The sequence below is a fragment of the Alexandromys fortis genome, unplaced genomic scaffold (genome assembly GCF_014885135.2).
Source record: "Alexandromys fortis isolate MF-2015 unplaced genomic scaffold, M_Fortis_MF-2015_v1.1 scaffold_1, whole genome shotgun sequence".
NCBI classification, from domain to species: Eukaryota; Metazoa; Chordata; class Mammalia; order Rodentia; family Cricetidae; genus Alexandromys; species Alexandromys fortis.
In genome coordinates this window covers 33140418-33167523 of record NW_026067927.1, presented here as the reverse complement: position 1 = coordinate 33167523, position 27106 = coordinate 33140418, and the positions used below count along the sequence as shown (strand labels likewise).

Sequence of the window (27106 nt, the reverse complement as noted above, 5' to 3'; positions counted from 1 at the left end):
TCTCATTTCACTTTGTTTTCTAAATTAAGACACGAAGGTAAGTTTTAGGTAGCCAGACGTCAACAACAAAGTGGGAAAAGTGTTATTGAACTGTAAGACCCACTGCAAAGACTCCTTTGATATATATGTGTGGTGAGAGGGGGAGGGGAAGGTAGGGAACGGGAGAAGACCAGTCTATACAGTTGCCTTCCCGCCTACATTTGTTTTTTTGAAATACTGAAACCATATACAGATGCTTCTCAACTCAAGACGGGGTCACATGCCAAAACCTCCCTAGGTATAAATTTCCTGATTTTGAAGTGGATCAAACACACCTATCAACATCACAGCTCAGCCCTGACAAGCTTGTGTCCAGAACACTTGCTTAAACTAATTCAGTTACGCAAAGCCACGCCACTCAAAGCCTAGTTTAAAATGATGTGCTCAGTGGAGGAAATTACTGAAAATGGCACTGAAAGAAATACAAGGAATGATCGTTGTGGACTCACCTGACCAGAAAGCTGAAAACACGTGCACAGGACCATGTACGTCAACCTCTTCCGTATTCCTCCCAAGTGAGAACAAGTGTCTGGAACAGAGCAGGTGACATGGACAGTGACATTAGGAGAAACTCAACCGTTACTGGTAACAGTGAGTCAGAAACCTGGACGTGGCGTCTATTTAACCTGCACTGTGGAGGCCTTCACCTTCCTGGGAGGCCCCAGCGGGTGGTGTGGAGCCTGAATTCCAAGGACCCCTTCAGCTTTCCCAGTCTGCATTCCCCTAGCATCCTCCTCCCCTTCCTGGTCCCCACAGCCCCCTCCACCCCTCCCTTGCCCTGACCTCTGCTGTCACCATCTCCTCCCAATGCCTGCTGCTGCAAGGCTCTCAGGCTGGGTCACCTTTAACAATGTGACACTGAGCAGGAGGTTAGAGGGCCCAGATACTGTGACTTTTACATTGCCAGGGAACTCAGCTTCTCTTTCAAGTCCCACAGCACCAGCACCTCTGAATTCCCGGCAAACGCCATGGAGGACACAGACAGGTTCTCTGCTGGTGTGTGTGAGTGGGATCCTTACAAGAAAGCCGACAGCAGTTAAAATAACACGGTCCCAACCAGGTCTATATCTAGCAGCACGGCATATGTGGATCGTTTTCCCATCGATACTTTTACTTTTTATGTGTTGTCACTAATGTGATTTTTACTTGCCATTGCAGTTTTGACCCTGAAAACATGGGTCTCACGGGGTTCGGTCCCTCAAAACCGTCTTTCTCCACCCAGGCTGTGCACATCTGCCCCTTGGGTGGGGTTCAGGCTCCCCTGACTTACCTGCTGATGTCCACGTAAAGAACAGGCAGTCAGCCGCCATGTCCAGGATCTGAACGCAGTGACAGCGCCTCTCCCGCTTCTACAGTCACTGAAGGGCATGGAGGCACGGAAAGGAAGATGTCTTCGCTGTCGAGATGTGAACCCTGAAGCCTCAGCCTGGCTGACAGCAACTTCACGTTTCTACACTCCATTCTCTGTATTGGTGTAGATGGTTCTTTCTCCAGACAGGTCCCTGGGCCTCCCACCACCTTGGGATGAAAAGGTGGGAAAGCAATTGAGGCCTGGACCTTTCCCGGAGCCCACAGGGTGAGAGGTAGAGCTTGAGTTCCAGGGCTGCCCTTTCTGGGCACTGCTCCCACACTCCCCTACAATCCCCTCCCCTTTCTGGTCCCAGTAGGCTCCTCCGTGCCTCCCAGGTGCTGAACTCTGCTGTCTCCATCTTCTCCCATGCCAGATGCTGCAAGGCTCTCAGGCTGGGCCAACTTTAACAATGTGACACTGAGCAGGAGGTCAGAGAGCCCGGATGCTGTAGCTGCTACATTGCCAGGCAACTCAGCTTCTCATTCAAGTCCCAGCAGCGCCAGCACCTCTGAATTCCCGGCAAACGCCATGGAGGACACAGACAGGTTCTCTGCTGGTGGCTGGGTGGGGATCCTTACAGGAAAGCTGGCAGCAGTTAGATGAACAAGTTCTGACCTCTTCTTCACCCAGCAGCACGACAGACCCGGCAGTTAAACCGCCAAAGAGCAACAGTTTACTAACAGCTTGATTGGCTGCAGGCGGCAGGTCCACCATGTGACTCATTGGTAGCTTGTGATTGGCTGAAGCATCATTGCTGTGATTGGCTGAATCGATGGCTACAAGATTATCCTATAATATTAAACTACAGGTTACACAGTGAGTCAGGTTATAGTTGACTCTGTGTGGTAGTCACATGAATACAAACTTTATCAGCCAAAAAGTGGATAAAGGTACAGGCAAACAAGTTAGAATTTATTAGCCTCAGGCTGATCATCTTTCCAGTCTTGAGGGCCTGACAGAAAACGTGGGTGTGGGTGTGGGCAGTGACCTTTTTTCTGCCAGGAAATAATGCCCTCCAGACAGACTTCGTGATCCCACAGTGTCAGCTTAGCCAAACATTCCTGGATTTTACCCTTTTGTTGTTCAGAGGCCCTTCACCAGACAGGGACAGCGGGGTAGAGCTGTTTAAATTGGAAAGGAACTTGAACAAAAGTGCCATTCTAAAATCAATTGCTTTCCGATAAGAATAAACACTAGTGAATATATATTTAATCTTTGAAGTGACGAGTAGATGATACAGTGTAGAAAGAACAATTTTTTTCACAGAAGCCACCTTGAGGCAGTTCCAGCAAATCCACAGGAGGGTCAGGTCTCAGAGGCAGCTCAACAGTTGGTGGGTGATGGCGGTGAAGGCTGAGCACCAGCCTGTGGGGCTGCAGAGATGGCTCAGCAGTTAGGAGCACTTGCTGCACTTGTGAAGATCCTGTGTTTAGTGCCCAGCAACCACATGGCTGCCCACAAGCACCTGTAACTTACGTTCCTATGAATCCTACAAATCACCCGTACACATTCACAGTGAGAGCCAGCATAGTCTGCGGAGTGTCTGTCATTATCACCCTTCTATTGCTGTAAGGAGACACCACGACTAAGGCAACAGTTGTAAAATAAAGAGCTGGGGACTAGCTTACAGGTTGAGAGGCTTATTCCATTATCATCACGGCAGACAGCACAGCAGGAGGCAGGTAGGCAGGGATCTGGCCAGAGAAGTAGCTAAGAGTTATCTTGAGCAGAGAGGAGAGAGAGACAGAAAGTAGGGCACCTGGTGTGGGCTTTTGGAAATTGAAAGCCTGCCCCCAGTGACACACTTCCTCTAAAAAAGCCACACCTCCTAATTTTTCTACTGCTATCAAAGGGTTCCACCCCTGTTTCCCCACACACACACACACACACTAAGCATTTAAATACATGAGCCTTCTGGACGGGTGGGGGGTGCCGCCTTATTCAAACCACCACAGTGGTTCTCATCCCTGCAAGCCACCTGGTGACAAGCTCCACAGCGAACTCCAACCAAGAGAGACTTGAGGCTGGGGAGTTCCTGGCATAGCCAGGCTTGCCATCTCTATCCAGGATGAGGTGAACTGGGCAGCAAATAAACCATCCCACCAGCACCTCACATGCAGAAAAGATGAAGGGTTTATGGGACTGTATGTCAAAGAAAAGGGGAGAATACAAAAAAATAAAGCCTTTGTACCTTCTGTCTGCCTCTGTCTCTTCACCTCTCATCCAGGAACAGGTAATGTTTGGGGAACTGCCACAAACCACACACTCTTGTAAAAGTGAGAATTTATTAGCCACAAGCTTCGAGGAAAGATGGAATACCATCAGAGCCGTGCACTCACTTCAGATCCAGGGAGAGAAAATGGAAGCATGCTGGCCTCTGGACTTCTCGCCTGGCTGAGGAGGCCCAAAAATGTGAGCCTATTTCCACCTTGACCAAAGGTAAGAGAGTTGGAACTACTTTTATTCCTTCAAGATTATGGTCTGTTTCAAGCACAAACAAAGGTCCCACCTAGATTTAGATCAGAGAGTTCTTTTCTCTCAAGGTTGTTGTAAACAAGTGTGTCTAATATTCAGACTTTGGATATCAGGAATTAACAAGTAGGTATGTTTCTACCCCAAAAAAGTTTACGGGTCCAACTAAGGTCCCACTCCCTTAAGGAGATAACAATGGATTCCATCCAGGGAGGTGTTTGCCTATAGAATGTTTTGGTCTAAAACATGTGAACATTTTGTCTTGTTCTAGCAACAGAATGTTTAACTATGAATTTAGCCTGCAACCTTCAATTGGTGTGTTCATTTCCTTGCACATGTTAATTTAGTTTTTTTGTTGTTGGTTTTTTTTTTTTTTTTTAGTTCTCCTGGGTTCAGTCCCCAGTGCCATACAGAAAACATAACAGATAAATACTCAGCCCTGTCAAGGCCCCTGGACTAACAGCAGAACTGGGGATGTGGAAAGGAGCTACACCTCATGGCAGGATTCCATCTTGAGAAGCTGTGTGTTGGGCAGTGCCTCCCAGTCCAGGAAAGGCCTGTGGTTGAAAGCTCCTGTCCATGGATGTTGTGGCCTTCTCAGTCTCCTGTGAGTCTGGGCATCATTGCTGCTCGCCTTACAAAGTCCCTCTTCTCACAGCCCCTCAGCCCTGGGGTTGGTCCCCTGATCTCTTCACCAGATATACACTGCTCTCTTGTTCCCAAGAACGCTGTCCATACTGACTTCCAGATCACATTGCCTTTCTGGAGGGACCTCTCTTGGGACCCACTTCCAGCAGGACGTATACCACCATTTCCTATGACTTGTCCTGTTGGTTCCCTGCAGGTCTGTGTGCTGTCACGCTGCCTTGCCTGATATAGGCTTCAGAATGTCATAGAGACTTGAAGTGAGAATATTATATTTGGCTATCAACAATAGGTTTAGGGGGCATGATTGTCTTATCTGTGTGATTTGTTTTACATCTTATGCACTTTAAGATTTTCTTCTTAGAGTAATACACAGAAACCTGCTGTCAGGGAAGAGGACAGATTCCCTTCTGGTAAATCTTGTCTTTTGGAATGAGCTGCAGGGCAGCTCTGAGTGGTCCTCAGTCAGGTTCCCTTTCACCCATGCTATCCAGCTCCTGGGCACAGCTGGGATGCAGGCCTGTGTGAAACTGGGCTCCCTGTTTCAGTTTGGCTGCTTTGCTCAGCACCTTGTTCTTAGACCCACGTTTCCCCTCAGGATGAAAGAAAGCCCTGGGCAGCACTTAGAATGCTCTCAACTAAGAACTCAATAAGATTTAGTGACTTCCTCTATGGCCTAGAAGAATGTCTCCACTGCTCAGGTCTCAGAGAGCACTCCTGGCAGGTGTCATGCACCTGAGGTCTCCTGAGTGTACCTCCCTAGTGGGAATGTGGATCCTAACTGCCTCTTTCTGTCCCTTGGCTCTGTTTAGAATGCCCAAGGAATCCTGGACTAGAATCACCAAAATCATGAAGAAAACAACATTCCAATTCCTCAGTTGGTTGCCTTAAGCATTTTATACAGTGATGGAAGCTTGTGACAGACACTGTGCGGAGCTGGCAGCTCATCTTACCTGGTTTACAAGCCACGCCCACAGGTCACTCATTGGTGTCTTCTGTATTTGAATGTAATTCAACACATTCGGTTTTCTCATCAGAGCAAGGCACAGGTCTGAGTTTGGACCCTGAGAACTGAGGGCATCTGCAGTGTGGCGAGAGCCATGTTAGGTTTCACCAACACAGCAACTATGCAACACACTGCCGAGACCTGCCAGTGTCTCAGGTTATGTCCCCCCCCCCCCCGAGAAGATCCTTAGAAATTATACTTTTCAACATCATCTCAAATGCCCCAGCCTTCCTTCAGTATCCACAGGGTAGCAGGGCCTGGTCCAGTGTGTGCTCTGAGCAGATGTGCCATGCATGGGGAGAGCAGGCTGGTGGAGGAAGGAACGAGACAGAATGCCTGTGTCTGTGCTGAGATGGAATGGACAGGGTTGTAGTTGAAGTTACAAACTGAGGTGCTTTGCTTCCAAGCCTATTACACACTTGGCAAACACATCCCCTTAACCAGACCAGTAAATACCAAGCCCTGGGTTAAGTCCTAGGCTCAGGGCCATCGAAAAGGATGCCGTGGCCTCCACTGTAGTTGAGGAAGAGAGTCCACTATAAACACTGTCTCCACACAGTGTGAACCTTCAGGCTCTGCTGGAGGCAAACACCATGCAGATGACTCCCTGAACCCAACCTCAGGGACAGAGGAGGAGCCTCTTCCTCACTGGCCACTCTGCTCCTCAGCTGGTTCCACCCTCTACACATGGAAAGGCTTTCGATGCTACCCATGTGCTCATGACTCAAAACATCTCCCAGGCCAGGACTTCCAAACATAAACTTGGGAATCCATGGCTGCTCTCCAGTGCATGGCTGATGGGCAGGTCAGTCTTGACCTATGCCTTACACTGAGCCTCCCTCCCCACTGAGTTCTTCTTCCATGGTTCCAGCCCATCCCCAGGTTGCTGCTTCATCCAGTCCCTCAGACTAAAGCTTTAGATCAGCAATGCTTCTGACTAACTCATCTAGCAGACAAACTTCCGGCAGAGTCTGCTGACTCTCCCAGCATTATAGCAAGGGTCCACACACTTTTCTTTGCAATTACAAAGTTGGTCAGCCACCGTCTGTCTGTATGAATCTCCAAAATGGCACCCTGGGCTCTGCTCTTTTCATCAGACAGTATATTACGTCAAACCACACAGGACCAGTATTGTTAACATTCAAGCACAATAGTTCCAGGCTGCACCTTCAGTCAGCCCATTCCTCACCAACTGGGTTTCCTCACCTCTTCCCGCCTCTCTATTTTGTTTGCTTTTCCCTTCCATGTTGCCTGCTGGCAACGCCTGTCGAGTTCCTGCAAGAGTCTTCCTAGTGGAGCTAATGCACAGCTTAACGTGGAATACAGAGGAGACACAGACATCTGTGAGTTGTTCACACACCAGATGTAGGAACTAATTTGAGGCTACACCCTAAAGAGCAGGGTGTTGAAGAAGGCCTTCAAAGGAGACTAAGATGAAGAAATTTAGAGTCTTGACCGTAGTCCACAAGTTCGCTGCAGCATAATGCAAAGAAGGTAGAATGAATGGTCCTTGGGCTGAAAACCGTGAGACACGGATGTCACATGAGTTCTCAAGTGGGTCCTGTCGATCCTGCACCCCTGACGTCACTGGTAACCCACAGTCTGATCCAGTGTAGCAGGAACAATCAGCTCTCAGTTGCTAGAGGAAGGTCAACATAGCCGTGTGGAGAGAGCTTGCACAACTCTTGATAAGACCAGCAACAGAGAGCAGGAAGAAATGGAGTCTTGACAGAAGGGAGGGAGTCACATGGACAGGATTATGAAGACCAAGGGTGGAATTAAGGAAACCCAGCAATGGGGATGCAGAAAAGCAGAGACAACAGGCCTTAAAATTGGGGTAAAGTGCTTGCCTTACAAACACAGAGAGCTGAGTTTGGATCTGCAGAAACTCTGTAAAAACTGTTGGGAACAGGAGACAGGCAGTAGAGGACATGTGGTTCTCAGCCTTCACCGCCATCCATTCACCAACTGCTGAGCTGTCTCTGAGACCTGACCCTCCTGTGGATTTGCTGGAACTGCTTTGTGGTGGCTTCTGTGAAAAACCTGTTCTTTCTACACTGTATCATCTACTCGTTCTTATCATCTACTCGTTCGTCACTTCAAAGATTAAATATATATTCACTAGCAATTGATTTTAGAATGGAACTTTTGTTCAAGTTCCTTTCCTATTTAAACAGTTCTACCCCGCTGTCCCTGTCTGGTGAAGGGCCTCTGAACAACAAAAGGGTAAAATCCAGGAATGTTTGGCTAAGCTGACACTGTGGGATCACAAATCTGTCTGGAGGGCAGCAGATCATTGTTTCCTGGCAGAAAAGGGGTCACTGCCCACACCCACACCCACGTCTTCTGTCAGGCCCTCAAGACTGGAAAGATGATCAGCCTGAGGCTAATAAATTCTAACTTGTTTGCCTGTACCTTTATCCACTTTTTGGCTGATAAAGTTTGTATTCACGTGACTACCACACAGAGTCAACTATAACCTGACTCACTGTGTAACCTGTAGTTTAATATTACAGGATAATCTTGTAGCCATCGATTCAGCCAATCACAGCAATGATGCTTCAGCCAATCACAAGCTACCAATGAGTCACATGGTGGACCTGCTGCCTGCAGCCAATCAGGCTGTTTCTGAATTGTTTGTTGCTCTTGTTGCAGTTTAACTGCCGGGTCTGTCGTGCTGCTGGATGAAGAAGAGGTCAGACCTTGTTCATCTAACTGCTGCCAGCTTTCCTGTAAGGATCCCCACCCAGCCACCAGCAGAGAACCTGTCTGTGTCCTCCATGGCGTTTGCCGGGAATTCAGAGGTGCTGGTGCTGTGGGACTTGAAAGAGAAGCTGAGTTCCCTGGCAATGTAAAAGTCACAGTATCTGGGCCCTCTAACCTCCTGCTCAGTGTCACATTGTTAAAGGTGACCCAGCCTGAGAGCCTTGCAGCAGCAGGCATTGGGAGGAGATGGTGACAGCAGAGGTCAGGGCAAGGGAGGGGTGGAGGGGGCTGTGGGGACCAGGAAGGGGAGGAGGTTGCTAGGGGAATGCAGACTGGGAAAGCTGAAGGGGTCCTTGGAATTCAGGCTCCACACCACCCGCTGGGGCCTCCCAGGAAGGTGAAGGCCTCCACAGTGCAGGTTAAATAGACGCCACGTCCAGGTTTCTGACTCACTGTTTCCAGTAACGGTTGAGATTCTCCCTGATGTCACTGTCCATGTCACCTGCTCTGTTCCAGACACTTGTTCTCACTTGGGAGGAATACGGAAGAGGTTGACTTACAACGTTCTGTGCACGTATTTTCAGCTTTCTGAAAGGTCAGGTGAGCTCACAACTATCATTCCTTCTATTTCTTTCAGGTGTGCTCCCTGAAAGAAAACTTTGCACCCCAACCCATCCCAGTCTCCAGTGAGTAGGCCTGTCTGCCACCACAACGTTCCTTCAGCCCAGTCCAAGATCACACAAGGAAACAGTAGCTGTGTTCTCCCAGCCAGCCACAAGGTACACGGCCAACCTTCCACAGACAGATGAGTGTCCTATGGTAACAACCAGGCCCCGGTGTCCAGAGAACCTGTGTCACGAGCCAGCTCCTATCACCACAGTGTCCCAGGGACCCCCGTCCACTGTCCTCAGCACTGCCTTTGCAAGTGCCGCACCTTCCTGTGGCCTAGCACTGCAGACATGACCTCCAGATAAACACGCGTGGGGAAGAGTCTACAGCTGGGCCACCTGGGCGTGCTGCTTCTCTAGTAGATATGGCTTCACTAAGAGGGGACAGGGGCATTTGAGGTCGCAAATCTCCTCAATGCTGGTGGACGAAAGCAGCCAGCATCCACAGTGTGTCTCCTCAAAGGGTCCAGAGATGTTCCAACTCTGGAAGGGTCCATGTAGAGATCTGACGAACTATCTGGGAAGAGCTCTAAAAGATCTGTCCAGGTACAGGAGCCCCGACGGTTCCCTAGGTGAAGTTCTCGAGGCCGTCTCTAAGACAGAGGTGGAAACTTGCTGCATGAGACACCCAAGAAGTGCCCCGTGAAGTGTTTCCCTGGTGGGACCAGGAAAGAAACAGCTAGAACGCTCCCTGAGAAACCACTCAAATAGTAAGTGGAGGCAAACCAGAGACAGTCAGGTGCCCGGGGAATCTGCCATGTGAGATGTGCAGACCATGTGTTGGTCCCTCCTAAAATCTCAAAGCCAAATATGGAAACTTGGAAAAAACCATCCTTCAATGATTGAACCACTAGCACGAAAACTACTAATGGGCCTTCCTCCCTAGACCCCGGCACTCAGAAGATGCTGGAAACACATCTTCTGCGATACCTGGCGAAGCACAGATGGAGCCCGCCCCTCAGAGGCCTCACACCATACTTGTTTTCAACGTGAACAAGGCTACGGCTCTGCCCTTGCCGCAGTCCTGCAATGCCTCTTTGCCCTTCTGGAACTCTAGGGACAACTCCATTATCCAAATGCCCAGTGTCCTCAGAGAACCTTTTAAGGACGCCTCAGAGAGAGTGAAGAAAAGAGCTTCCACTGTGGAGTCTGTCCACACAGGACTGTCCTGGCCACCAGCCTGAATTCCTGGGAGAGACTCCACCTAGTGACAACTCTGGGCCCTCTGAAGCCCCTATACCTAACCAGGAAGATAATACGACATTGGTACCCATCCCACAGAGCCTCATGGGCAGAGAATGGAAGAGTGAAATGGTTCTTGGATCTTGGACAGGCACCCCAGGGCCAAATCCAGGCCTAATCAAGGAGGCCTATGAGTCACAGGAGAGTGAGGGTGTGGTGGATACCGAGAGGTATGACTTTAAGGGATGTCAGTTTGGTGGTTGGGAGATCAGTATGGCATCCCAACCACCAAGTAGCAGGGATCCCAGGGAGCTGGAGGAAGCAGAGGAGGAAGAGTCCTGTGAGTGGGAACTCCCCATGGAAGCTTGGGAGATGGCTAACTCTCACATCAATAGTGAATCACTGAAGACCATTGGAAGTCTATCTCCTTCGAGAACTAGTTCCTAGGATTCAGAAGACCAGAGCCTGAGCCCACCTCACTGCTCGGCCACTGGCGTTGTCCTGCAGGACTATGGCACAGAACATTCTTCCAAGGTTCTGCTTGCTGCAGATATCCTGGCCTCCAGGGCCTCCCAGTCCAGTTTCAAGACTGTGCCCTCTACAACCAAGTCACCCTTCCAGAACAGGTATCCTTTCTTCTCAAGAAAAGGGAATGTCCCCAAGATTTCAAGACCCCAGGACGCATGGCATAGCCATATCTTTGGTCCAAATAATGAAAAAATTGAATATAGAAGTCACAGGCAGGAAATATAGCTTATAGGGATGAACCCTGTCCAAGTCTACAAATCAAATAACGATGAAAAGAATTTTGGAGACAGGATAAAAGGCTTTTTGTCAGTTTTGACCCCAAAAGTCAGTGCAGCAAAACTCCCCACAAAAAGTCAAGGGCTTATCAGCCACGACACAAAACTGAGGGTCTGTCCTGAGCAGATTCTTCGTGCTCCCACAGGTGGCTGAAGAAAAGGACTTCATGACCTCTGTTTGATGGATTCTAGAGGAGAAACTGGGGGTTCACCATAGGTGTGCTCCCTCAACAAAAAACTTGCACCACAACCCATCCCAGTCTCCAGTGAGTAGGCCTGCCTTTCTGCCACCACAGCATCCCTACAGCCCAGTCCAAGAACACTAGCTGTGATTGCCAAGCCAGCCGCAAGGTACACGGCCAACCTTCAGCAGACATGAGTATCCTGTGGTAACAACCAGTCCCAGGTGTCCAGAGAACCTGTGTCCCAAACCAGCCCTTATCACCACAGTGTAAGGCTGCACATGTCTCAGGATCCCTGTCCACTGTCCTCAGCAGAAGTGTACTATCTGGAAAAGCAACTCCTTTTCCAAACTTCCCCGATAAAAATTAATCCCGTTCAAAAAGAAACTTCCCCCACCACCACAAAAAAAAAAAAAAAAAAAAAAAAGGTGCTGTCTTCATTTTCCAAGCTAGGTGTTACTACCTGTGTCCCAGCCCTGCAGACACTACCTCCACATAAAATAGTGACAGGGACATGCCTGCATCTGGTCCGCCATGGAATCCTGCTTGAGAGGGGTTATGGCTCCACAAAGACATGACAATGGTATTTAAGGTGTCACCATTTTCCAGTCCATCCTTGTAGTCGGTGTCAATCATGTTATTCAGAAATAAAAGGGTCCTGAGTTCAATTCCCAGCAACCACATGGTAGCTAACAACTATCTGTAATGAGATCTGGTGCCCTCTTCTGGTCTGCAGGCATGCGTGCAGACAGACTGCTGTATACATAATAAATAAACAAATCTTAAAAAAAAAAAAAAAAACACTATCATTGCAAAAGGGAGTAAAGGGAGCAAAGTGAGGAAACGTGGGCCAGAGCAAGCCTGAAACCCATAGACTGGGAAACTCCTGGCTTAGATGGCTCTGTCCTTGTAGCTTTTCCAACTGCAACACCCTTCTCTCTCTCGGCCTGTTTCTAGGCCCAGTTTGCAGCTCTTCTTAGCAGGTATCCAAAGGCTCTGACATCTTCAACATCTTGGGATCTCCAGCACAGTTTAGTCTTCACGTGGTGGCCTCTTTAGGCCTTCAAGCAGCAACTCGACTGGCCACAGCAGCTTTCCTTAAGCCCAGAGGGAGGTTTTACAAACCACTTACTCCTGTGTCCTTCTCTAAAGCCAGAACTGCAAGGCTGAAGCTGCCAACTTCTGCTGCCTGCCTGGGATGGGCTCTGAACCCTCCAAAGGCTTTCCTTCTTACAAACTGCTGTGCTAGCTGGGTGAAGTCTTGCCCTGAGGGTAGCATGCCCTTTATTCTAATTCTCATTGGCCTGTTATCCATTTTAGTACAAGCCTTGACTACAGAGTTTTCTCCCTCTGACTGTCCATTTGTATTTCCTTTGCCCTGCTTGCTCTTTTTCTTGAAGATGTGCGTATCAGTGATTGATCTCTAATGACCATAAGGAAGCCAATAGTAAACTATCTTGAAATCTTCTCTTCCTATTAAAATCTACGGAATTAATCCAAAGCTTTTCAATTCAGCTTCAGGAAGATTCTTAGGACAAGGACAGAAAGCACTTGTGTTTTTTGCCAAAATATCACAAGACCTGTCTCTAGCCCATTTGCTAATATTGTTCCACCCTGGAGTCTCTTGATCCTGGGCCTCTATAGTCACATTGGTCTCAGCACTACTGTCTTCCAAGTGCCTGCTAGGACTTCTTTTAAAGCCTTGTTTACAGCATTCAGCCACTTTCCTAGTCCAAAGTCCCAAAGTCTTCCACGGTCCTCAAAAAACCCAGCGTGGTCAGGCCTGTGGCAGCAATTCCCCTCTTTGGTACCAACTTCTCAGTTATTTCTTATTGCTGTGAAGAGACACCATGACAAAGGCAACTAACAAAAGAAAGAGTTTATTGAGGCCGGGCGGTGGTGGCGCACGCCTGTAATCCCAGCACTCGGGAGGCAGAGGCAGGCGGATCTCTGTGAGTTCGAGGCCAGCCTGGTCTACAAAGGGAGTTCCAGGACAGGCTCCAAAGCTACAAAGAAACCCTGTCTCGAAAAACCAAAAAAAAAAAAAAAAGAGTTTATTGAGGCTCCAATTTCAGAGGGTGGGTCCATGACCATCGTAGTGGGTAGCAGGGCAGCAGGTGTGGTGCTGTTGCAGAGTTCGAGATCCCCTGGGGAACCTCACCAAACAAGACTTCAATTGAAAAGTTAAAAAACAAGTTCATCCTATTTATAGCAATATTGCACCAACAGCCTCCTTTGCAAACCTGACAGCTGCTGCAAAGGGGGAGATGGGTTGGAGTTTTAAAGGCTTAAACCCCAACTGTCTCAATTCCAGGGATTTTTCTGCTACATGAGACATTATCATTTTCTTTTTGTTTGGTCGGTTTGGGCTTTGGTTTTTTATTTTCCTGAACAAGCAGTGGTTATGTGAGATTACAGAAGCAGAATGTGTGTCTGGCTGATGTTTCTGGATAACAATTACACAATAAGGGGAAGATGAGCCAAGTGGCTCTGAGATTGGTCTCCTCTTTAGATTGCTGTCAAGACTCCACTGCTGATGAGGCTGACCTTAGGATCATGGTCTAGACATCCTGTGGTTAAAAATCCTTAGGCTAAGAATAAGGTTCTGCTGACTCCCAGATCTTTCCTTTTTATACAGTAACTTAGTTTGAAACTCATTTTTTTACCATTACCTTGCTGGAGCAGTAGCTGAGAGTTTACATCTCGAAAGAAAGCTACCAGGAGGCAGAGGGCGCTAACTAGGAATAATGTGGGGTTTTGAAACATCCAAGCCCAAGCCCAGAGATGCACCTCCTCCAGCATGGCCACACCTTCTAAGCCTTCCTAAACAGCTGCACCTACTGGGGAACAAGTATGCAAATGCCTGAGGCTCTGCAGGTCATCCTCACTCAAACCACCACGCCTTCCCAGGTCCCTTTCCCCTAAGTACACCCACTCTCTGAAGGTCTAATTTTGGGTCTGCTCCCAGCTTCTAGTTCTCCAGGAGTGGAAGGGAATGAGTTGTGCAATCAGTTCACACTCACCATTCACTTACTGCATGTCAGATCTTTCCTGGACAGATGATAGCTCCAGGAATGAGCAGGCTGAAATAGTCCTAACTCTAGGAGCTGGCATCTTAAAGAAGTGGCTATCTTGAGAGGTCTGATTCTGTCTTGAGTGCGTACTGTCCTTTTCCTGAGGACCCTTTCTACCCCTATACCTGTTTTTTTTTTCTCTTAGTTAACTCTAAATTCTCATCACTTAAAGGGTCATGGTTTATAGTAGCTCCTTTTGGTTCTTGGTATGCTAAAATGCAAGATCATTTCCCCTCACTTTGAGTCAGCTTCTGTTCCTTGCATTGAGTATGTGATGGGTCATTTGGATCACGAAATTTCTACAGTTTTCAGTTGTACTTTCTAGAATTCCTCAATATAATTTCCAGTCATTCATTTTTGAGTTTACTTAACTGTTTTGTTTTTCTTATTATTTTGTCCAAATGTCTTTTTTCATAGTATCCAGTTGTTGTTTCATTGATATGAATCTCCTCTCATAGGTGTCAAGTTTTGGGTCCATTTTGTTTAGAGGCTAACACATCATCTATTAATTGTACAAAATAATGATTTCAATAACATTTTCATTCGAGTGTATAGTGTGCTTTGAACTTTGATCCTGTGTTCCCTGTCTTACTCTCCTTACTTCTGACATCCCCATTTTTTTTCCTAATAAGGTACAAAACTGAGTCTGGTTTCTTTTACTGAGCATATTTCCCAAGCCCCATCCACTTCTCTACTGAATGCTATATTGCTTTGAAATTTTATGAGCCAAACAAATTTATCCATCACTTTGGAATTCAACCTCAGGTAAAACTGTAGTATATCAGCACCATGTGGCCAGAGTCTCTAGCAGAATGCAATGTGAGTGGGCTTCAGTTCTAGTTCTGCTAAATGCCCTTTTCTTTCCTGGAGTCTCATGAGCACAGACTCCATTTCTCTCAGTATTCTGGTCTTCCACACTCTCTACAGAAGTGTTGTTTCGAGCAGATCTCCAATTACTAATAAAAATATTGACTGCAGTCAGTATACTGTGCTTTGGTGGTGGCAGCCCTATCTGTGTTACCGTGTCTCTTCTTTCTCTCAACAGGTACATCAAATACCAGTTCTGAGTGATGTAACACAGACATCGTCAGAACAGTGACCAAAGTGCCTACTGACATGTACCTCAAAAGGTATCCCCCAAAGATGAGTCTCTCCATTCCTCCTTCCCCACTTCTCCCTGCTGTCTCTGTCCTGTGCACACGTACACACACACACACACACACACACACACACACACACACACACTGTTTTGTTCGGCAGGAAAGTTATGGCAAATGATGTCTGTTGTCAAGAGTAACAATAACAGACAAGTGTTACAGGAATTCTGTTTCTATCATAGTCTGTTATCCAGTTGAGTAGATCATTTGGTCTGAGAGGCGGAGTTCTCATCCAGCTAGCTGGAACGGTTGAATGAGAGAAAGAGTGGCCCGCGGGGAGAATAGGCGGGCAGAAGGTTGCAGGGTCCTTTGGAGCCTGAAAGCTAAGTGTGTGCATTGCCGCAGTGTCACTGTCTCAAGTTCTTACCTTATATTTCTCCTCGAGTTTCATATTTAATCAAGGTAAAACAAATCCCTTCACCTTGGGCTCAACATCTGGCATTGGTGCACACCCTTCCCCCAGTCCCTTTTACCCTTCTTTCCTGTGTTTGGGGGTTTTCTGAATGCCCTATGCAGGCTGCATTTGAGGGTTTTCTGAACCCCTCTCCAGGCTGCCCGTCTAGGCATCTCGGTTCTCCTTGAGACCCACTTGGGGCTTGGACCTTTGTGGCTGCTATTACAAAGCCGCTGGCAGTAGGCAGGAAAGTCAATTCCCAAACAGCTATAGTTGCCTCCAGCCAGGCCCGTGCAACACAGATGCCCCCCCGCCCACTTCCAGTCAATTCTGCCTAGCGCTCACAAGTGCCAGGGCAGAGGCTATCCCAGCTGCCTGACCAACCCTCCCCAGTTCATATTTTTTGGCTTCATCTTGCCCCATGATCTCTGCTCCACTTGACAGGCCTGTGTACATGCTACTTCCTGTCTGGACTGCCCTTTTCTCTTCTCCTCCCTGCCACCTGCCAGAGCTAAATTCTTACAAAGGTCTGAGTAAATCATGATTCAGGTCTGTCTTTCTTGAATCTGACATTTGTGCCTTTTGAGCATTCTCACAGTCCTAGTCAAATAGTTCTAAGTGAATAAATACAACTTTAAAACTGTGGAATGTAACATTAATGTCTCTGTAAAAGACATAAGGAATGTACTCATGAATATGAGCAGGTACATTCTGAAAAAGATCTCAGAATGTGCACACTAGAGTGTGTGAATTCTCTGCTGGGAGAGAGAGTGAGGAGAACGTGTGGGTTAGGACGCACTAGAGTTTTTCTGACCCTTGTTCTATAGCCTTTCTTTCCCATCAAGGATGCATGTGACACACAAGACCATGGAAGCAGAGCCCAGAAACAAAGATGGAGCCTCTGCCATCACTGTTTTACCATGGTTACAGGGTCATTTTCCTCTCCATGGAGTGAGGTGTATTAGAATACTCCTAGTCCCCTGCTCATTCTCTTGTCAGTCCCAGAAGGCTTAGAATGCCTGTCACCTTAACAATGGCTTAGATTGAGAAAACCCTTACTCTAACATAAATTCTGTTCCAAGATTTAAATACTCACTTAATTCCAAGAACAAATGGAACATTGATGTGCTAATAAAAGCAACACATATACAGAAGGACATGCCACATCAGAACACATTAAGACATAAACCTTAGAAGCTGTTGTGCAAGCCTGCTCTTAGGAAATCTAGGTCAAACAACTGCAGCAAGAACAAGATGTTGCCAGACACAGCCTGCTCCTGTGGACCCCACATGATCTTACCGAAGGCCGCACTGGATTCTGGAGGAGACACTTGAGAAGGTCTGATCCTGGTTTTCCCTGTTTCCTTCATTTCCTTCCCTAGGGCTGATGCTTTAGAGACTATCCTTCCCACACATCTGAACGCTTGGAATAAAGAAAGAGTGGTAATTACTACAACCCACTAACTGTGACATTAAAACAAGTCAATATGAGATCCTGGGTTTTCAAACACAGAGATTGAAGAGCATTTCAGGTTAAAAATCTAACTAGGGGCCATGGAGATGGCTCACTGGGTAAAGTGTTCGTTGAAAAAGTATGAATGGCTGGGTTTACTTCACTAGCAACCATGTAAAAACCTAGATGTGGTGGAGCAGGGGTCCATAACCCCAGTGCTGAAGGGCAGAGATGGGCAGATCCTGGGAGCTCACTGGCCAGCCAGTCTAGCCAAACTGGCAAAGGTCCAGCGAGAGACTCTGTCTAAACATATGGTGGGAAGCAATCGAGAAAGACATTCTGAAGTCAGTCTGTGGTCACCACACGTCCCCACCAGGGGGAGTGCTCTTGCACACATACTCATGCATATACCAAACATAAAAACTCCAGTGTACCACAGCTCAGGCTAGACTCCATCTGGAAAAGGTTAGAACATGTGCACACTGCACCAGGTGAGGACTGGAGGTGGGGTAAGGAGCTTAGCTCAGTGGACCGTCTCTGGCTCAGGCCCGTCCCCTCCTCTTTGGACCTTCTGGTCTCTGCCCACTGAGCCAGCAATATGGCAGCTTATGATACACTCTTATCTGACCTCTTCCTTTGGTGTGTCTGACTGCCTGTACTGTGTTTCTCCACGCAGGTTCATTTTTTGTTTGTTTGGTTTTGGTGGTGTTGTTGTTGTTTTGTTTGTTTTTTTGGGGGGATAGGGTTTCTGTGTGTAGCCCTGGTTGTCCTGGAACTCACTCTGTAGACCAGGCTGGCCTCGAACTCACAGAGATCTATGTGCCTCTGTGTCCCAAGTGCTGGGGTTAAAGGCGTGCACCACCACTACCCAATCCTAAGCCTCACCAGTGGCAAGAGATGGTATTACCTGATAGGTGAGCCAGAAATACCCTGTCTTACGAAACACCTGGCAGAGTCCCTAGGCGCACACTCCAGGGAATTCAGGCCAAGAAAGGGTCACCTGACTCACCTGGGAACACCAAGGGCAGGAAAGCAGATAAGGAGGTCGGATCCTCAGAGTTCAACCTTGGGACACTCATTGAGTCAAAGAGAACTACACCAATGTTTGCCAGGCTTGACACTGAACAGTCGCTGTTGTGGTGGAGGAAGAAGGGAGCTGAAATCCACAGCTTATTTTGGGTGCCTTTTGTCTTATCAGTGGTGCTCAGGTCTGCTCAAGTATGAATGCTTCCTCATCTTGAATGACCCAAATGAAGTCATCGAAGGCAAGCCTGTGAGCCATCCCTGCTGGGGATCCTGTTGTGTCACCAGGAGGGAGTCTCCCCAGAACCAGGTCTGGGCTCGTCCTCTGAGGTGCTTTAAATGCTCCCAGCCCTCTCTCCATTCATCCTGAGATTTTTCTACTGGCAACAGCTGCTGTTGGTTACGACTGCCTGCTGCTGGCTGCTTCCTAGAGGTTAAAGAGTTTCATTTCACAGTTCTCCAACTGTGTTGCACAAAAGAGAAAAATAAAACCCACCAGGCTCTCTGTTGAGTGTGCAAAGGGATTTAAAGTAAGGATTGAAGCCAGAACCACGGAGCTGGTGCTTCCTAGTTTAATTGTCCCCTGTCCTGTGGCCATCTTCCCGGCCCAGGACCCTGACAAAGAGCACAGCAATGCATTCACCACAACTCATCCCAGGCTGCATCCAGGGCCCAGCGGTTTTTGTCAGCCTGAGCGAGGGTTGACTCAGTTATTTTCTGTGTCTACTCTAGACAAGCACCGAAGTAGAGAACAAAGGCCTAAAGAGAGATAAAGGGAGAGGGTTAAGACAAATCTACATCAAGATTCTTCACTACCTGGAGACGCTCATAGCGGACTACCAGTAGACTATGGAGAGAGGGAAACACAAAGCTGTGTGTGTGTATGTAGATATACACATAAATATTTAACACACACAGTCTGGCCTGGATTCCCGTAGGTTTCACATCTGTGAAATCAGCCAACATCAGAACAAAAATATTAGTCAAACAATTTGCCTCTGTATTGAATACATACAAACTTCTTTCCCGATAAATAACCCTTAAATAATACAGTCTAGCATTTGTGCGCATGGCACTTACTCTGTCTTAGAAGCAATCTGAAGTGGTTTGATGTGTAGGTCATGCGTGCATAGGTTATCTAGAAATCCTCTGTCATTCTTTATGAAGGATTTACTTACAATGCTTAGATTTGAGTCTGCATAGAATATAACTCATTCCTGTAGATGCTCAAGTCCCATGAAGAAAATGAAGTGCATGCAATGACCAGGATGTTCTTTCCCTGCCCTATGATAGTCTTTTTGTTGCTTTCATTGATTTAATAAAGACCTAAATGGCCAGGAGCTAGACAGGAGAGCCAGACAGAGAGAACTCTGGGAAAAAGAAGGGTGGGGTCATCAGTCATGTGGAAATGGAACAAGACATGCAAGAGGACAGGTAAATGTCATAAGTCATGTGGCAACATGAAGAGTGATAAAAAAATGGGTTCATTTGAATTGCAATAGTCAGTAACAAGCCTAAGCTATCAGCCAAGCTTTTATAATTAAGAAGTCTCCATGTGGTTATTTGGGAGCTGGATGATGGGCAGAGTCCACCACCTACATCTCGCATAAGTCTTAAACCCTCTCTAGATCATTTCAACTCCTAAGGCCATGTTCACATTGTGTGGACAGCTGCCCCATTCTATTGCATAAGAACAGGAAACATTTTACACACACTGAATACAGAAACATCTTTTTTCTGACTATTTTTTCCCGTCTCTGTATGTATGTGCATTCACGTATGTGGTGTATGTCTGTGTATATGTTCATGTGTAGGTACATTTCTTGTGGAGGCAGTGTTGGCCATCCTCTGTTGCTCTTTACTTTGCTTTTTAAGGCGATGTCTCTTATTGAACCTAGAGATCACCTATTCCACTAGACTAATTGACCAATAAACCCCTCAGATCATCTTATCTTTGCCCCCAGTAGCAAGGAGATTAGAGTCATGCTCTGTTATGACAGGCTTTCATGGGTCACCAGGGATCCAAACTCAGGTCTTCATTCTTCCACAGCAAGCACTTTATTGACTGAGTCATCTTTTTGGCCATAGTTCTGAGCATCTTCATCTTGTGGCTGTTTGAATGCACTGGTGTGGTACCCAGAATGCACAGAGAGGCTGGGCAAATGGTGTAAAACACAGGCTCCCATGACAGCTTTCTTCTTCAGCCAGGGCTCTGCTTGTCCATCTCCAACCAGTTAGATGTCTTCCATCAGTCACTTTGTTCCTACTCTGCCAGCCATGACTTTGCTCTGAAATACGACTGAACTTGAATGTTTCCACGTTCCCTCCTGCATTATAGTCCCAGCACTTGCGGACACCTCATTTTTATATTTTAAAAAGCCAGAAATACACATCAGGAAAATGACAGCATCTTCAATAAATGGAACTGCTTAAACTGGGTGGCTGCAGGTAGAAGAAAGCAAACAGATTTACAACAATCACCCTTCACAAAACTCAACTCAAAAGAAATCAAAGACAGCAACCTAAGGCCAGGTACACTGAATCTGACAGAAGAAAACGTGGGGGATAGTCTTGAACTCATTGGCACAGGAAAAGACATTTTGAACAGAACATTGTTAGCACAGGCTCTAAGAACAACAATTAACAAAGGGGACCTCATAAAACTGAAAATGTATATTTCAAAGGACACTGTTATTCGAACAAAGGAGCATGCTACAGAATGGGAAAAGATTTTTTTACTGATATACACCCAATAGAGGGCTTATATCCAAACTATATAAATAAAAAAAGAGAGACATCAAGAAAACTAATGGCCTAATTAAAAAACAGGGTACAGAACACAAACAAGGAAACAAATAGCTCAGAATTACTTAAAGCTCAACATCTCTAGTCATTGGAGAAATGCAAATCAAAATTGCTTTGAGATTCCATCTTATACCAGTCATAATAGCTAAGATCAATAAAACAAGACAGCTCATGTCACTGAAGATGTGGAATAAGAGAAACACTGATCTATTGTTGGTGAGAGTACAAACTTGTACAACTACTATGTAAATCAGTGTGGTGGTTCCTCAGGAAGTTAGTAATAGATCTCTCTCGTGATCCAGCAATACCACTCTTGGGCATAAACCCAAAAGACTCTACATCCTACCACAGAGATACGGCAACATCCATGTTCATTGCTGCTCCAGTCATAAAGGCCAGATTAAAAACAGCCTAGATGTTTGTCAACCATATAATGGCAATGAAAATGTGATACAATTACATAGTGGAATATTATTCAGTCATTAAAATTTTTAGTCATGAAATTTGCAGGTAAATGGATGGAGCTAGAAAAAAATCATCCTGAAAGAGATAACACAGACTCAGAAAAACAAATATAGTACATTTTTTGGGGTAATAGTCAATATTAGATCATTGATAAGCAAGCTATGATCCATAAAACCACAGAGGTTAGAGACAGAGTAAGGGTCTAGAGTGGAGGGATGAATCTCCCTAGGAAAGAATAGACAGATATGAATGGATGGATAGGTGGATGGATGGAGAGAGGGAGAAGCAGGAATGAGAGGATCAAATGGGGTAGGGAAAAGAGAGGGTCAGGAGGGAATATAGAAAGGGACAGCTACAGCTAAAACTTGAGGCCATGAGGGGTTATATGGAAACCTAACACAGTAGACGCTTCCTAAAACATTTGCATATATGAAGGCAATCTATTTGAATCGCCAAATAACAGGAGAGATGGAGTCCCAAGTGGACAGCTATAGTCACCAAATGAAGCTTCCAGTACTGGGAATGGGTGACATCTAATTGAAGTGTTGGCCAAAGTGGCCCCGTGGGAACTCCCAAATAAACTAGGCTATGCCAAGGTTAATGGACATTCTCCACAAACTGAAAGGAAGGTCCTGTTGCTGAGGACAACACCTACACAACCCAGTGAACACCGAGACGTCAAGCTGTTGCCTACCTAGAGCCTTAACCCATACCAACTAGAGCTAGAGGTTCTGGAAGGTACTCTGCCTGTCACCGAAGGAGAAAGGTTAACATCAACCCAGCTGCAAATCCTTCCATCTACAATGATGAGGCACACTGGTGCAATTGTGACGCATAGCTTGTGGGAGTAACCACCCAATATCTGACCGGATTAACTGGGTTACTGGATCTAACCCATACTTGCCACTGCTTAGGTGGCCAAGAACCTGAGTCTAGATAAGCTGGGAACCTGGGGGAAACCAAATACTGGTTCTGCAAAAGGAACATAGCAATAAAATGCTTCCCAGTGACATTCTGCTATACTCGTACGTAGATCAACGACTTCCTCAGCCTTCATTAGAGATGCCCCCCCCCCTGCAGCCATTGGGAACAAATACAGAGGCCCACAGCTGAGCAATGTGAAGCTGAAGTCCCGTGTGGATGTGCACAGTTGACACTGGCACCACCACGTGTCTCACTCATGGGAACATCACCGCCTTCCTCTGGCTGGGAGGACAGATATTGACAAGTGGGTGACCTGCAGCAAACTCAGCACGTGCAGAAAGTACTGGCTGCAGCTTCTTCAGTCTCTGTGCTACCCTGAGACTGCTCCAGTACAGAGACCTCCCTCCTGAGATTAGCCAACCCACTTCCTAGTTCATGCTGTGTATGATTACAATTGTGTCCAGAGCCTAACTACTATTTATCTGGGCTGTCTTTAGCCCTCGTTAATAGCCATTCCTTGCCCACTTCTGTGTCTGATCCACTCCTTGTAACAAAATCTTATGTAATGCACTAACTTAAGTGACCAAAAACATCCAACAGTCAAAAAAGGCATTTAAAAATAGAGTAAGAGGGGTGGGTACAATGAGACATTTTCGTTGATGTATGCATTCTCTAAACGCTCAAAGTAAGGTCATCAGTATACCTGTCATATGCATCATTTCTGAATTGAGTCTGTCTTTGCAGTGAGAACTTCCAGAATCTTCTATTGTGAGTGTTTTGAGATATAGAATATGATATTGTTGTTCACGGTCAGCTCACTGTAGAAACAAACACAAACATTTTCCCACTGATTTACCCATTTTCCCCTCTTTATGGCCCTTTACTCCAGCCTCTGGTAGCCATTAGTCTACTTTTCACTGACCATGAGATCAGTTTCTATGCTTAGATTACACATACGAGTAAGATTATTGCTTTCAATGTAAAACTACAACTTTCACTTCAAAAGGGATAAAAGAGAGTTTATTTTGTAGCCAAGCATTAGTGATCAATACTGAGAGCACAGATCCAGGTTACCCCAAATTCCACATTCCAACAAGAAAACCATTTGGTGAAGCTTTTATAGTAATGGAACAAGGAACCCTTAAATAAGGCACTTTCCAAATACATTGGTGGAAACATCAGGGAGGTGGGTTGAAGCAAAGCTGGACTATCTCTACTGCAGCTCCCAGTGGTCATCTGGTGACACACTGGCCTTTTGGCTGCTGTACGTTTTTGGTCACTTAAGTTAATTTAGAAACAGCTGGCTTCTTGGACAGTTACCCAAAGTATTGATGAGGCCAGCAGGCCTTCTTTTCATCCCGCCCAACTAGCTCAGTCGGTAGAGCATGAGACTCTTAATTTCAGGGTCGTGGGTTCAAGCCCCACGTTGGGCACCATTTGTAGAAGGAGCAGCGGGCTGCATTCCTGCCACCCCAGCTCCCAGCTGACTGGCTAGCTTATACTCCAAAATAACAACACACAAATTGTATTCTTTTAAACACTGCTTGGCCCCTTAGCTCTAGCCTCTTCTTGGCTAATTCTCACATCTTGCTTAATCCATTTCTAATAATCTGTGTAGCACCATGAAGTGGTGGCTTACCAGGAAAGATTCAGCATGTCTGACCTGGGGTGGCTGGCTTCATCGCGTCTGACCTCACTTCCCTTCTTCCCAGCATTCTATTCTGTCTACTCCACCCACCTATGTTCTGACCTATCAGGCCAAGCAGTTTCTTTATTAATTAACCAATGAAAGCAACAGATAAACAAATGACCTTCCCACATCAGATGATCAACATCATTAGTCAATATGGAAATGAATCACAACCATGACACACCATTTCTGGTTCACCAGGATGCCTGCCACTAGTAGGAAATTTAGTACAGTGTCAGAAAACAGTGTCTGTTAGCACGTGGGTGTGTTTCATAGATGCATATTCTGAAATAGTCTAAGAACTTCTTAGTAGATGTCAGTGAATTCAAATATCTAACAAACTATTATCTATTTGATGAGTGTTTAAACATACTGTGTTATACTTATTTCTGGCTATGTGAGTTGAATGTTTAGTTGTAAAGAACAGTGTTTTAATAAGGGGAACAAATATATACCATAGATCTGTGGTGAAACACATGACATATTTAACATATGTCCACCTCAAGTGCTGCTTTTGAGGATACAAGGTGGCTCAGTCACTTTTTAAAAAAAGTTTTCATTTCCTGAAGGGCTAATACAGAGTTAGGGCATAAGCCAGTGATTTCATTCCTAGAAAGTTTGTAATGAATGGACTATGCCTTATTAGATGGAAATGGGTCTTTGAGGGAGGGTAGGATGCTATCTGTGATTTTAAAGAGACATGCTGGGATGTCAAGATGACAAGGAGTGAACTTGTGGTGGTTAATGTGCACTGTCAACCTGATTGGACTTAGAATCACATCGAACACACACCAGTGGGCATGGATAAGAGAGCATTTCCAGAGAGGTTTAAGTGAGGCAGCCACCATGAGTGTGGACAACACCTTTCTGTGGGCTGGGACCCCGGACTGAATAGAAAGGACAAAGGAGAAAACAAGCTGAGCACCAGCTTTCATCCCTGCATCCTGACTGTGGATACAGTGTTACCAGTCACATCATACTCCTGACTGTGGATACAGTGTTACCAGTCACTTCACACTCCTGCTGCCACGCTCTCCCTTCCATGATGGACTGTATCCCTCCAAACAGTAGAGTATAGTTGAAATTGAGGACATAATTCTAAGATAAATAAGAGAAAGATACTAGATGGCTCTGTGTATGAGATTTCTCACTAAATTCTTAAAATGAAGTAGGGTGGTGGTTGTCTGGGGCTGGGAAGAGCTAGGAGAACTTTTTGAGGACTCTTTTGTAAAAGCATTGGTCCCAAGGGTGAGTCCTCCACCCTCATGATCTGATCACTTCCCAAAAGCCCAAGCTCCTAGTAGTACCTGTCTTCCTCTGTCCTCTCCCCACAGACTAATTTATAAAGGTAGGAAATTGAACTTTCATTGTTCAAGAAACTAGAAGTCCAGTATGTAGGTGCTAGGATCTGATGAGAGCCTTCCTACTGCAACACGACCTGCCAGAAGCCATCACATGACAAGTGAGAACAAAGGAGAAGTGGTTTACATAACAAAGCTGCTACTGTGAAACTAATCTGCTTTCCTGGTAATAATATAAACCCCTTTGTGAGGATGGAGCCTTCCTGTGTAATCCTGCCCTAAAGGCCCTACCTCTTAATGACTTAAATGTCAACTCAATGTCAGCATGAGTTTTGGAGGAGATTTAAACTGTGACACCACTGCACTAAAATCAGGTTTGGAAATACAAATACTCATTTTAGTACATACCCAGTCAATAGTGTAGTGCCTAGAATTATACAAGGAACTCTCAAAATGAAAATAATCCAGCTGCAAAATGGAGAAAGGACATGACCAGTCATTTCCGCGAAGAGCAAATTTAGTTGGGCGATGGAGTGGCAGCTCAAGCCGTTAAGAGCACTTGTTCCTGCAGAGGACAGGTTCAGCTCCCAGCATCCACATAGCAGAACCACATGGGACTCCAGTTCCCGGAAATTCAGCACACTCCTCTGGTCAACAGGTACCAGGCACACGAGGGGCACATACAGACCTGCAGGCAAACCATACACATAAATCAACATTAAAAAAAAGAAGAAAAAGCAATGTCATTTGATGTCAAATAAACATATAAAGAAGTTTCAGCGTCACGGTCTAGTTAAAAACTAACAAATTAAACTAAAATGAAATATAAGCACAGCCTTGTAAGAATGGTCAGAGTTTTAAAGAGAGACGAATCCTACTGAGGGTGGAGCGAAACTGAACAGTGTTACTAGCAGAAAAGAAAACCTGCTACAGTTGTGAAAAACAGTGTGGATATTTGTGTAGTTGAGGGTGGATGTGTGTGTGTGTGTGTGTGTGTGTGTGTGTGTGTGTGTGTGTGTTTGTTCTTCCTCAGGAATCATGCACCTTGTTTTTGAGACAGGGGCTGTCTCTGGCCTGGACCTCACCAAATGGGATAGAGTAGCTGACTCAGAGATGAAGGGACACTGGCCCACTCGAACATGTGGCTGTGGCAGGCCTTGCCCTTCTGCCCTATTCCCTCTGCCTTGCTAAAAATTGTTAGATTACATTCCTAAAGCTAGTCACCAGGGTCTATTACCTTATTTGACTACTTCCTCCTCCTGTGGCTGTTGAACTCCAGCAATCAAAAGTTCCTTTTGGTACGCCTAATTAACATGCCCAATTAAAAACACCTCATCCAAACAAGGAACTTCCCTCTTGACCTTTATAAACCGCCTTCACTGTGTGCCACGTTTGACTCCTCTCTATCCTGAGGCAGTCCTTTGTCCCTCGGGAACAAATGTCCCTTCCCCCTTTTCCCTATTACCACCACATCCCAGCCCAATTTAACACAATCCTCCCCTTTTCCTCCTCTTAAAAATTACACCTGTGAGGTCAGTAGCGCTGTTTTCTGCCCCAGTCAGAAAGCAGCCACTTTAACTTTTCTTCCCTGCTAAATAAAGGATCTCCCCCTGAAAACAGGTGTTTGGGTGTGGTTTGTACCTAATCTGGTGTTGGGAGGAAGCCCCTCCCAACAAGATAATTGTTTGCTCCACCTCCCCATACAAGAATCGCTTTTTTTTTTTTTTTTTTTCCTTATAAGGTGCTGGGGATTGAACTCCGGTCTT

At 46.2% G+C, this 27106-nt stretch overlaps 1 protein-coding gene and 1 non-coding gene across 4 annotated transcripts in view; one reads left to right on the top strand and one right to left on the bottom strand.

The window, feature by feature from the left end:
* Sfxn1 (sideroflexin 1) overlaps nucleotides 1-27106 on the bottom strand; it is a 1040418-nt gene that overhangs the window by 556962 nt on the left and 456350 nt on the right. The gene's annotated exons all lie outside the window — the stretch shown is intronic.
* Trnak-cuu (transfer RNA lysine (anticodon CUU)) lies at nucleotides 23710-23782 on the top strand. The gene has a single exon. It is a non-coding gene; the product is annotated as a tRNA-Lys (tRNA).